General features: G+C 45.6%; 1 protein-coding gene across 1 annotated transcript in view; it reads left to right on the forward strand.

Annotated features, from left to right (window-relative positions):
* LOC142576435 (sulfotransferase 2A8-like) overlaps window positions 1–12,278 on the forward strand; it is a 120,616-nt gene that overhangs the window by 63,939 nt on the left and 44,399 nt on the right. The gene's annotated exons all lie outside the window — the stretch shown is intronic.

Consider the following 12,278-nt stretch of genomic DNA (forward strand, 5'->3'; position numbering starts at 1 on the left):
CGATGTCTGAGCAGCTCGATGACCTTGGAAGAGTCGCGTTGAGGTGGTCGAGCGCAGCAGACCGACTTGCAGCTTGAAGGCCAGCCCCCAACCTTGGCGGCAGAGGAGGCGGAACGTCCGTCATTGCTTTTGATATCGTACCCGCCACGGGGGCGTCGGTACGCGCAAATTTAACCGAAAAAACCAGAGCGAAGCAGGACTAGCAGCTTAACAATAACTCGCCACGCGGCCGAAAACGAGGCGATCGGCACTGAGCCTGCTAAGAGCGCCGTTATGTCAGCACCTGCGAACTCTGTCAACGGCGAAAGAAACCGTCTTCGCTTCCTGCTGGGTATCTACAGCCCATCTACGTCCAACTTGACCACTTCTTCTGCGTCGGTTTGGACCTTCTCGTACCCTTACCTACATCTGCATCAGGAAAGAGGTGGTTTGCCGCAGCTACCGATTACGCGACACGCTACGCAACCACACGAGCGCTAGCGACCGCTGGTACTACACACGACGCGGACTTTCTCCTCCGTGACGTAATTTTAGTACACCGTGTCTCACGTCAATTGCTCACGGACCAAGGCCGTACATTTCTGTCGAACGTCATCGACGATATCCTGCGCTGCCGCTCCATGCAGCACAAGATCACCACGTGATACCATGCGTAGACGAATGGGTTCACCGAACGCTTGAATCAGACCTTAGAGACATGCTTTGCGAGTACGTGTCGGCTGACCACCATGATTGAGATCTTCCAATGCCATACATGATGCTCGTATATATTTTGCGCCACGGCACTGCGGAATACTCTCCATTTCCTATTGTTCAGGCGTGAACCAACGTTACCGATGGACACATTTCTTCCTTCCCCTGCAATTTCGACTAGTCAATATGCACGCGACCCCACTGCCCGTGCTGATTACGCGCGGCAGATAGCCAGTCGTAGATTTGCTGTTTCCCAAGACAACCACAGGCGCCTTTACGACCAGCGACATCGCGACTAACGTATTGCTCCGGGTGCCCTCCTGATACTTTGGACCCACTCCCAACGTGTGGGCTTTTCTCAAAAGCTCCTTCCTCGCTACAGGGGCTCATACCCCTCCTTCGACAAGTGACTGACATCGCGTGCGAGATTGTGTCCGCCAGTCCCACAACATATTGACACGTGTACTTGTTTATATATTTTTTTCATAGGCAGCAGGACTACTACAGCCGATCGAACCTCCTTACCGACCATTTCAGCAGATCAGGATGGATTTGTTGGGACCGTTTGTGATGTCAACATCAGGAAATAAGTCGATCGTCGTGGCGATGGACTATCTCACCGGCTTCACTGAAACTAAAGCTCTACCGAAAGGCAGCGCAGCCGAAGTGGGGAAATATTTCGTCGAAAACATCCAGCTGCGACATGGTGCCCCAGAAGTCATCATCCCCGACAGAGGAACGGCCTTTACAGCAGAGCTCACCCAAGCCATTCTGCAACAAAGCCAGACAAGCCACACGAGGACAACTGCCTGCCACCTGCAGACGAATGGTCTCACGGAGCGCTTGAACAAGACCCTCGCCGACATGCTAGCAATGTACGTGGGCGTTGAGCAAAAGACGTGGGACGCGGTCCTGCCATACGTAACCTTTGCTTCCAACACGGCGGTGCAAGATACAAATAGATAACCCCGTTCAAGCTGGTTTACGGCTGGAAACCGATGACGACTCTCGACACTACGTTGCCGCACGTCACCGAAGAGAATCTTGACGTCGCTACCTATATCCAGCGAGCCGAAGAAGCCCTACAGCTCAAGCACCAGCAGCGTACCGACAGCCTACACTACACACACAGCCCGGCGATTACTCTGGAACATTCGACGACTGATGTTTAAAAGCCGGCGCGCTTGACCCACTGATCAAATTTTCGACAATCGCCGGCTGTGTTCGCCGCTGTCTTTGTGCTTTAAGTGTAGCCTGTTGTTATGGACCCAGGTTCGCCCAATAAGAGTTAGTTTTGCTTTTCACAATATTGCTACTGTGTTCTTTAACGTCACTACCACGTGACAATATTCTGTTCTCTTGTCCAGCGATGCCCTTAGTGGTGCCGTGCCGGCCTCTCTACTGCTGGCCGTTATGCTAAGTGCTATGTGAAGGATATGATGCTGAAAATTAGATTTAGTGGGACATACCCGTAAGTGGTATCTGCCTGATCTGGGCACGACGGTGTGCCTTGCTTGACGGTGGCTGATTTCCGCGTTGGGCAGCACTTGCTACTCCCGGTATATACTCACACACACACACACACACACACATACATATATATATATATATATATATATATATATATATATATATATATATATATATATATATGCGTATATGTATATATACAGAGATGACAAGGAGTGGAACCGAGGGGTTCGCCTTGTAGTATTCACGGCCACGTTAAGGCAACAGAGAATGAGGCAGAGGAAATTATAGAGCAACCAGGCTACCGTTTTCAATGGAAATGTATAAAAGAATGAGGAAAACTGAAATGAAAGTGGCCGGAAACATTACTATATTTGCCGCCGGTCGGATCCAAACCCACTAACTTCGAATAACACTTGCCTTGCACTATCAATTGTGCAACATCGACGGCTATTGATCCTGTCAGAAGTTATAAACAGGGATAAGGTGCCTCAGAAGATAGGTCTACCTATCAAAACATTGACCAGCTTTTCTGAAGCAAACTTCACTTACAGCGCGTACATAGACAAAGGACCGAAAGAACGACGAAGACAAACGCTAAAATGGGGGTTGTGGTCGGGTCGGCGTTCTGCATTTTATTCCTATTTTGCCGTTACTTCCTGACCGGGCGACATTTCATCAAACTCTTAACGTAATTCAACAAGTGTTGACTTCCAACTGATTTTGTTAGGTTGAATAACAAGCATATTTACCAAAACAAAAGCGCCCCTCCAAATCAAGAAGCCATCATGAGCGCGCATTCAAATTTCAAACGAACAATAACTGCCTGCTTACAAGTGCGCATGTGCGTTCTAAAAAAAAAAAGCCTGTGCTTTACCTGTTAATGCAATTGACGGCTTACTAACTGAGTCACCTTAAGCGACGCTGCTGTTTCAATGATAGGTATAGTGTTTTCATTAGGATGCCTAGCTAAGATACTGGTCCTTTCAAACAACGGAATACGGCCGCATGGTGCGCAATGGACACATACAACCCCCCCTCCCCCCGTTCCCGCCCTTTGTGCAATTTATTGCTATATTCTTGCAGTCTAACATTTAGACATCTACCGGTTTTCCCTATATTAGACTGACGGCATCAGGGGTATCTTGTAAACTTTACCTTTCGAAAAATCTGCATACTTTTTCCTGTGATTCGTACTACAATAACTACGTTCCTTAGAAACAGGATTAGTTCTAAGGGAAAGCTGTGCAAATTTTCTAGGCGCAGTGAAAACTACATCGACAGCTCCTCTTTGTCCTATTAAGCTTGTCAGGGATCCCATGATTCTAAGGGAGAACAGCTGTTTCGCTATGCAAGAACATAGCAATAAAATGCGCATACGGCGGAAAGGGTTTGTAGGTATCCATTCCGCACAATTTTCGGCTGTATACTGTTGTTTGAAAGGACCAGTATCTTAGCTAGGCATCCTAATGAAAACACAAGCCCTAGCATTGAAGCAGCAGCGATCGCTGAAGCTGACTCTGTTTGTAAGCCGCCAGTTGCATTAACGGATAAATAACCTGCTTTTCTTTAAAGTGCTCACTCATCTTAAGGAGGCGTTCTTCTTTCGTTTGAATTTTGAATGCGTACCAATGCTGCCTTCGCGCTCTAAAGGGGGGGGGGGGGGGGGGGCTTGTTGTCTTGGTGTCGTCATCGATATGCTTGTTATTCAAATAAAAAATCAGTTCGAAGTCAGATCTTGTCTGTGTCCTTCGTGTGGTCCCTTTGTCTATGTACGCGCTGTAAATGAAGTTTCCAGTGGAATACCAACTAGTCAGTACCCAAACCTTGCATTCTGAAGCATTCCTGATCGTAATTTTTATACCACACTTTCTTACTTCATCTGTGGGCCCCCTTCTGCATTTTGGACGGTTTCTGTGTTGGGTATTTCAGCGCACTAGATCAAGCCCTGGTTTCGTTAACGAGCATCCCTCAGGGTCATGACGGGTGAATGTGGAACATGCTTTTTTTGCACGATGACGTTCCATATACTGCGTCCCACATACAGATGGCGCCGTGAATATACGGCATCGATCATTTTCGGACTTGTTCGCGGCGTCGTATATTTACGTCATTGAGCGTCAATGGGTTAATCACCTGATCAAATAATATATTCAGAGCACAAGCGCCAGTGACAAAATTGCACGCCATCCTGAAAAATTCGCCATCCAGCTTTACTTTGCTGCACAAATGTTTTTCCAAGTCTTAAAGGAAGCCCACTAGCTACAGTATAGTGCCGGGCTGCTAATAGCGCGGTACTCAAAACACGGAGTTCTTTTAGGACTTTGGCAAACATAGCTGATGGCATCAACGTGACACTTCTTAACAATTCATTACCAATTTTCTTTCCAGGAAAGCTGTATTTGTTCCACGCGCATTTAACATCACAAAAAAGTTCACAAAATTCGACCTTCCTTGTAATGGTAATTATGACGGAGCAGCGGTCTAGGTTTCACGCCACTCGTAAAACACAATGACAATGATTCGAACTACTTGCATACGCAATCTTTTGAAAACGGTACATTTATTCTAGCTAATTGAAACATTGAATACACATTACAAATACGGCGCGCGTAAATTTCAAAAGTGGAACAACACGCGTTGTTTAGTACAACTAGAAGACTGTAAAAGAAACTACGAGCCTCGAACATAGGCTGCAAATAGCAAAAGAATGAGGGTTGAGTAATTATTTGTAATATATTTGAAGTACGAATGTGAACGTTCTGGAACGCATTATACTTAAAGTTCTCTTTATTCACAGTGACTTCGAAGTTGATGTTTTGAAGGATTGTTTTAGTAGTTTGGGAAACATTCCCACTAATGGTAGTACGACACCCGCAAAGCTTGAATAACATAGATTCATCAACTTACATAGATTCATCATTGGCCACTCGTAAAACCGAATATGACTGTTACTTCAATGAAATCTAAAAAGCGTGCCTCGCATAATATGCCAAGGAAACCGGGGAAACGGAACTGCTAACTGCCTTGTATAATGCATTATTGGCGAAAGCCATTATACAGTAATTACTCTGAAGGCAGATGGGAAACCCACAAACTCCCAACTTTCCGTACGCATTAACCCCAAATTGTCCCCATTTCGTGCAAATAGGAAATAGCTGCTATTCTTGCTCTTTCGAGGGAGAATTTGTTAATGTGTGTGTTATGCAGAAACAGCCGAAGAAATGGCCAGTTTCGCCTTAAGAGTGAAACACCGACAACGATAGCAAGGTGTAGCGTTGCGCCAAAAGTCCTTGTACTGTGTTCCAAGTGTGCACTGATCCGACCAACTCAGACGCGAGCTGCGCTGATGCGCCGGAATTTCTGGTGCCCTCTAAAGCTTTAAAATGCCGTGTAGGGCCTGTAACGCCATCGCACAGGCGCCACTATGCTGCCAGTAGAGAGCACCTACACCCGTAAAATTCACTGGGACCTAAATTCACGTGGCTTACACCGCGCGCAAATAGTTGATAACATAGTATATACATGAAAAACAATCAGTATGCTCGCATGTGCAATGTACACTGCTGCGGCATAAAAAGAAAAATAAAGGACGACTATCATTGCCGGCTCTCGTACGGGCTCGTGTGGTTTTAGTGTTGTTTTCGCAATTTCATGTGTTCGCACAGTCTCGTTTAAGCAAGAGCAAAAATATCGAGAAGACCAAGGGCATGACCTGCTTGTACCAGCTGCAGCGTTTCATATGCTTTTGCCTACGCGCAAATTTAAACCTTCTTTCCTGCTATGAGTGGCTCCAAAACCCTTCAGTCATGACTGTTTAATGCATTGACGATACCTATATGAAAATATAGCTGCTTTCGAAGGAACCACTAAGATTCGAAAACACTCAGCGTAATTTTAACACCGTAATTGTAAACTTTTACTGACTGTAACTGATCATACGTTTGACGCTGAAACTAAGGTACGTTTTCGCAGCATGAGATGGAGACTATCAAAACGACACCAAATTATAAAAATAATAATGCAATTGAGTGTTTCGCAAGTGGCACGCGCATACACAACGAAAATGTATTTTTTCAATATGGACCTGGACTTCTATATTGTTATTTTCAACCTCATACCTGCTAATAGAGAGCCTAGACAACAGTTCTTACAATTTATTTCTGTTCAGCAGTTCTTTCTAGTAGACAATATAACGGAAAAAATATCAGCTGGAAGTTGTAACTGAACACAGCCAAAAACAATTGAGCCTTTAAAAATCTGATGTTATGGGGGCGTGACATTTCTTTCTTCACAGCACAGCTTCGTCGATCGGCTACTCCCGTGCTGGAAATATTCTACATTGGCATTGTTAAGCCCTACGTGAAGCTTAATGAGCAATGAGCCATATTCGTCATGCGCAGACTAGGAAAGTCTCCACGCTAATTTATTCTTCACTATTTTTTTTCACAACACTTCAAAAAAAACATAAAAAGAAGATCGAGAGAAGGAGATCAAGTAATCTAATAAACACGAGGGCGTAACAGAACTCTGAAAGCTCGGAAGTGCAAGAAATTCAAAGCGAGCATTTATTCTCTAAAAGAAAATTAAAGTAAATGGACGACCATCGCTTCCATGCCTTACAGAAAGAAACTGATACTAATGGTCTGTGTTGCCGGCTGCTTTGTATCACGTGATTAACTAACGAACTCTGATCTTGCACTTACACAGACATTTTACTAAAGAAATGTGCAGATGTAACCCTTGTTCGAGCACCAATGTGAAACGACAATTTAGTGAAGCGCCTTAATAAACGCCATACAACTAAACGCGGTGCCTATTACTGCGCTTAATTTCGCCCTACGCGACAAGCAATCTCATTCAATGTTTGTGTTTGTGCACTGCACTGTTGAAAAGCACATGGTGGAAGCGTGTATTTAAACGACCACAAACTCCGGTGAATTCCTTGGGTCGGAACTCGCTTACCACGAGAGCAGCATTTTTTTGCTAGTGCAGCTCATCATGTTAGATTTGTTTGCCTGTTCGTTCATGAAATATTTGAGTTCAACCACTTTTGGAAAATAGGCAATAATCCAGCTGCTACAGGGCGGTTTATTAAGGTGCAGGAGCAGGTTATTAAGAATGTGCAAATATAATTGAATATTCATTTTAATATTTATTGAGCAAATACAATTATGTGGTACTGCAAAAAGCGCAGTGCGGGTTTGGCAAAGTTCTAACCTTTTCTTCTGTGACCTACGCACTTTCATTTCTCTATGACATAACAATGTATGTTACGCAATTCGAACAATGCAACTAGGTAGACTATAGCGCTCAAAAAACTCCCTTTTAATTGGGCTGGTTATATCATCCCCTACTGTAATCCCCGCACAACCAGCCCAACTAAAACGGCGTTTTTTGAGCGCTAAAGTCTACCTAGCTGCATTGTTCGAATTGCGTAACATACATTGCTATGTCATACAGAAATGAAAGTGCGTAAGTCATAGACGAGAAGGTTACAACTTCTTCGTCAAACCCGCAATGCGCTTTAGAAAAACCTTGTATTCGTAGCTGTTTGACAAAAGGCTTATTACAATATTTTTTTTTCGTCGATGTGGTTCAACAAGTTACTATTGCAATATATTTTATTCAGATAACTTTGGAGTGCATCAAGGTTATATCCGTGTGTGTGTGTGGGGAGGGGTGTCCAGGTGAAGTGGCGTTATGGTCAGTGTAAGCAGTTTGGAGAACTTGCTTGAAACAGTCACTTTTTTTTCCATCTGTTGGGCTGCTGAGCACGAGGTCGCGGGATCGAATCCCGGCCACGGCGGCCGCATTTCGATGGGGGCGAAATGCGAAAACACCCGTGTGCTTAGATTTAGGTGCACGTTAAAGAACCCCAGGTGGTCAAAATTTCCGGAGTCCTCCACTACGGCGTGCCTCATAATCAGAAAGTGGTTTTGGCACGTAAAACCCCAAATATTATTATTATTTTTTTTCCATCTTTCAGTGCAACAACGTCCAATAGCCAACCTGGTTAACAAGACTGCGGCGTGGCCTTTAAGACTACCTTGTAACTTGCGGTTTTCATAAAATATTTTTAGCTCAATCTTTACGTAAATCGGTACTTATGCCGCAGGCGAAAAGGCGTTTGCTATTCAATGACTTCGCACTTTTCAGAATTTGTGACTCTATTTGAAGGTTCCTTCTGGGGACTAATCAACTCTGGGGCCTAGGCTTCTACGTCAGTTAGGCACCAGGAAAACGACACATTGGCGACGCTGCTTTAAAGGACCGATGGTGCCAGTCAACCTGGCGAGCTACTGTGAAAACTCTGCAGTTTCCTCGCTTTGTTGCCAATAATACTGTCGATGCTTCCGACGTTGTTTTCCACCAATCACTTGGTTCTCAAACCATCCTCACTAGGGCATATTTTCCATGTTTTATGGTTATCATCATCATTGTCATGTGCTTCTTTTTTGTGCCCCCGACGCTGCTTTCAGGAGCACGACCATGAACAATTCCACGCAAACACACCGCCTTCGTGCCAAGAATACTTCATATGCGACGACACCTACTGTAATCCCCGTCCACTAGGCTACTGTTCGTTTTGGCCTTCGAAATACGTGCAGAGACGCCCCTACTCTTAGTGTCTGTACGGAACACAAAGCCTTGTTGTTGCAGTGTTGCTGCGCGATAACTCGGCAATTAGCGCACTCGACTCCCCAATGCACACTGCTCAACTGACACGTATTCAAATCCAGCAGGGCGAAGCTGTGGATGACGAGGTGCCTTAACGACGATCAAAGTCGTCATCGTATGCTGAGCGAGTGTAATAAATTTGAGGCGGACGGACCAGGCTGACGCCATATCGAGCACGTAATTGATGTTGCAGTAAAAGATACACCGAGGTCAAAAGGCTGCTCAACGAGTTCCAGCTCTACAACGTTTAGCACTGCTATTGTCATTGCAGTTTTTCCTAGCCGCACTGTAATGACCCTATTTGCCGCAGAGGCACCCCAAACTGCTGCAGCTGCGTGAGCTCGTTAACTCCTCGTTGTTTTTGCCTGATGTTGTTCTTCTTGCAGATATATTTTTTTTACTAATTCAAATGGCATTCTTCGCAGCGGTTTTTCACCGCATGTGGTCCGTCTGCTGGGCTGCTCCTCGTCGCTTCTCCTCCTTGTCGCACTTCATGAGCGAAAAAAGGAGTCGCGGTGCGGTCTCACGTGACTTCATTGAAAAAAATAAACTTGCTAGCTATAAGTGATTCGTTATTTCAGATGCATAAACGCTTTAAAGACACACATTGATTAATCGATAATCTTAATAGCCTAAAGCAAAGCATAATCACACAAAAAATAACGCACCCATGCTAGTCAGCTTTCTCCCCTGCTGGTGTACAGCCGCACTGTGGCGCGCTGAAGAATAAGAGTGATTTACTGTGATTGAGTCTGCATGCCGTATTGCTTCGTTAGTCGTTAAAACTGATACGCGTGTACCCTCAGAGGAAACATAAACTTTCCGCGCTCACAGCTGCACGTATGTGCACCCCACCCTTGATCTAGAGGCATTAAGCACTAGTAGAGCCTTCACATGGTCATTCTGTTCGCAGCTAATCTGCGGAGCGCCAACGTCACTTGTGCATGTGTATGAGTACTGTCTCTTAAAGGTGTCTCTATTTAAACGTAGTCAGGGCACAATAATTGTTCCAGACAACGACAATCCTTCAGTACTGCTCTTAGCGCATCATTGCTCGTAAAAACAGCCGTCCCTTTGCTTCTATCGTCACACTCGCAATCGCGTCAGGCACGTTATCGCTCCGCTTAAACGAACACGTTGGCTCATTTGATAAGGCTTTGCAGTACCGAAAACAATCTTCTATAGCCAATTAGCTACATTGTACTTCGCATAGCCTCAATTTCAACCCTGCGTGGGACTTGAATAATTATTTCACTTGATAAATATCAGCAAGAATTGTCTGATGGTATTTATGGCTTTTCTGAGGCTTGTTGTAGAGCGAATTTTGATAATACCCACAGAAACAAAAAAGATATCTGTAAAGGAGGGTGTCTGCACGGTATGAAAAGATCACTGTGGGTCATGAAAAATTCAAGTGAGATGTGCTCGGTTATGTACATTAGGCCGCGCTGCGACCATTTAAATCCACCGAGGCCATGGCGAAGAACGTGATCATGTTTTGTTGTGACTGTCCAGGAGGGTCATTTATGTCTGTCGTTCTTTAATGTTTGGCAATGATTAGCCTGTATGTGACCACTGTTCACTTTTACGGCGCATTCCAAGTGGCTTCTGCCAGAGTACGATGAGTGCCAAATTACTTTTCATCAAAACTAGCAGCCTTGCTTTGGCAATTATCAAACACGGAGGTTGGAAACAGTTATTTCCGCCACCTCATTTCCATTTTCCTCAATAAATTCATCCGAGCGTTGTTTCTTTCGACCTTCCCGTTTTGCTTCATTCCTTCCATATTTCGTAACAGAACAGTGGAATGTGCCACTGGCTCACAGGTGTTCCAAGCAATATTCAAATATAGGAAAAAGCTTTGTTGTAAATGCGTGAGGGCCTATGGCAAATACATCGCTTTTTCTATCGAGGAGGGAGTAGATATACCGAGTAGCCATGGTTTCTCAAGAGACATGCTGTTTTTCTCAGGCGCTCCGTGATGTTTCTGTCGTGTCGCGGTCTACGGGCCTATGAAGAAGAAAGCCAACCAGCCATAGATGAACGAATGATCCCGCTTTATTTTCTGACACTGAATTATATACACGGGGACAACAGCGCCACATTCGCTCACACTGTTTCTAGACGGCGTATCGAAGCCAAATATAACGACACAACATACCCCCCCCTCAGAAGTTTCAGTGGTTTAGTAAGCTCTTATTGGGTTAGTGCTGCAAGGTGCTTTGTACCTCGCGCTCAAAAACAGTGACCGGTCAAGAACAAAGGAACATCAATTAACGCAAGTACACTCAGCAGCGACTACAATTTCTGCATGCAATATTCATGAAAACTCCATTCTCTCCCTACAAAAGAAAGTATCTTTACAAAATGTTCAAAACAACATAGACTATACGAGAAGAACAAAAACTAATAGAGTTGTCACACATAGTTGCCGTAACGTTTCGGAGGTTGTCTTGCCCGTGGTGGTTGGACGCGCACAGGAGCCGGACCCGGTTGCGGTTCAGGAGGGTCTGGGTTGCGAGTAGCCCGTTCGGCCACAACAGCAGGAAGAGGCGCACCTGCTCGTAGCTCAGGGGTGCCAGTGTTGACAGTAGCACCGGTTGCCGCAGGAGCAGGCACAAACGCAGCGGCCACTTGAGATGCCTCACGAGCAGCTGGTAGCCCAGGGTTGCCCGGTGGTGGGATCTTCGGCGTGCTAGCCTCTTGGGGGTTCCAGGTCGCTTCTGGACGTAGGATAAGGAGTCACGAAGGGACTTTGGCAAGCTTGGATACATTCGAAGTCCTGCCATCATCGCGGCGGGAGGAAGACTGCCCGCTCTGCTACAGCTAGCACTTTGCGGGGACTCCCAAACAACGTGTCTCCCGCGAAGGTGACAGAGTGTTTCATCACCGGTTCGAAGTTACTAACTGCGACGTTAGTCTTCGTAGCTGGACTGAAATCTGTCCGCTTCTTGGTGCTCTCTTTCTTGTGCTGCACCCGACGACGTAGCTGACTGAGCTCGATAGCTGGGTGCTGGAACAAGGAAGATTACGGGAGCCCACACAACATCCAGGCCGGTTCTCGGCAGCCTTATACACAGCAACAGAGCTGGGTCGACTCCCGTGGTGGCTTGTGGTGTGCACCGGTATATGCGAAGGTATTCGATGACCGCTGGGCGGAGTGGTCAATGTTCCAGCAAAGCTGTCTGCACAAAGTTCTTGAAAACGCGGTTGAATCTTTCTGCAAGTTAATTCGCCTGGAAGCAGTACACCGAAGAGAGCGAGAGGCGAATGGCACGATTCTTCAGGAACTGATTGAATTCTCGTGAACAAAACTAAGACCCGTTGTCACACACAATCTCGTCGAGGTAGACTTCTCCAGGAAATAGCGGGAGCAGAAAGGTTTTTACTGTGTGCGTCAAAACCTCGGTACAACACTCTACTTCCGGCCACTT

This window comes from Dermacentor variabilis, chromosome 3 (assembly GCF_050947875.1).
Source record: "Dermacentor variabilis isolate Ectoservices chromosome 3, ASM5094787v1, whole genome shotgun sequence".
In the NCBI taxonomy this organism is placed as follows: domain Eukaryota; kingdom Metazoa; phylum Arthropoda; class Arachnida; order Ixodida; family Ixodidae; genus Dermacentor; species Dermacentor variabilis.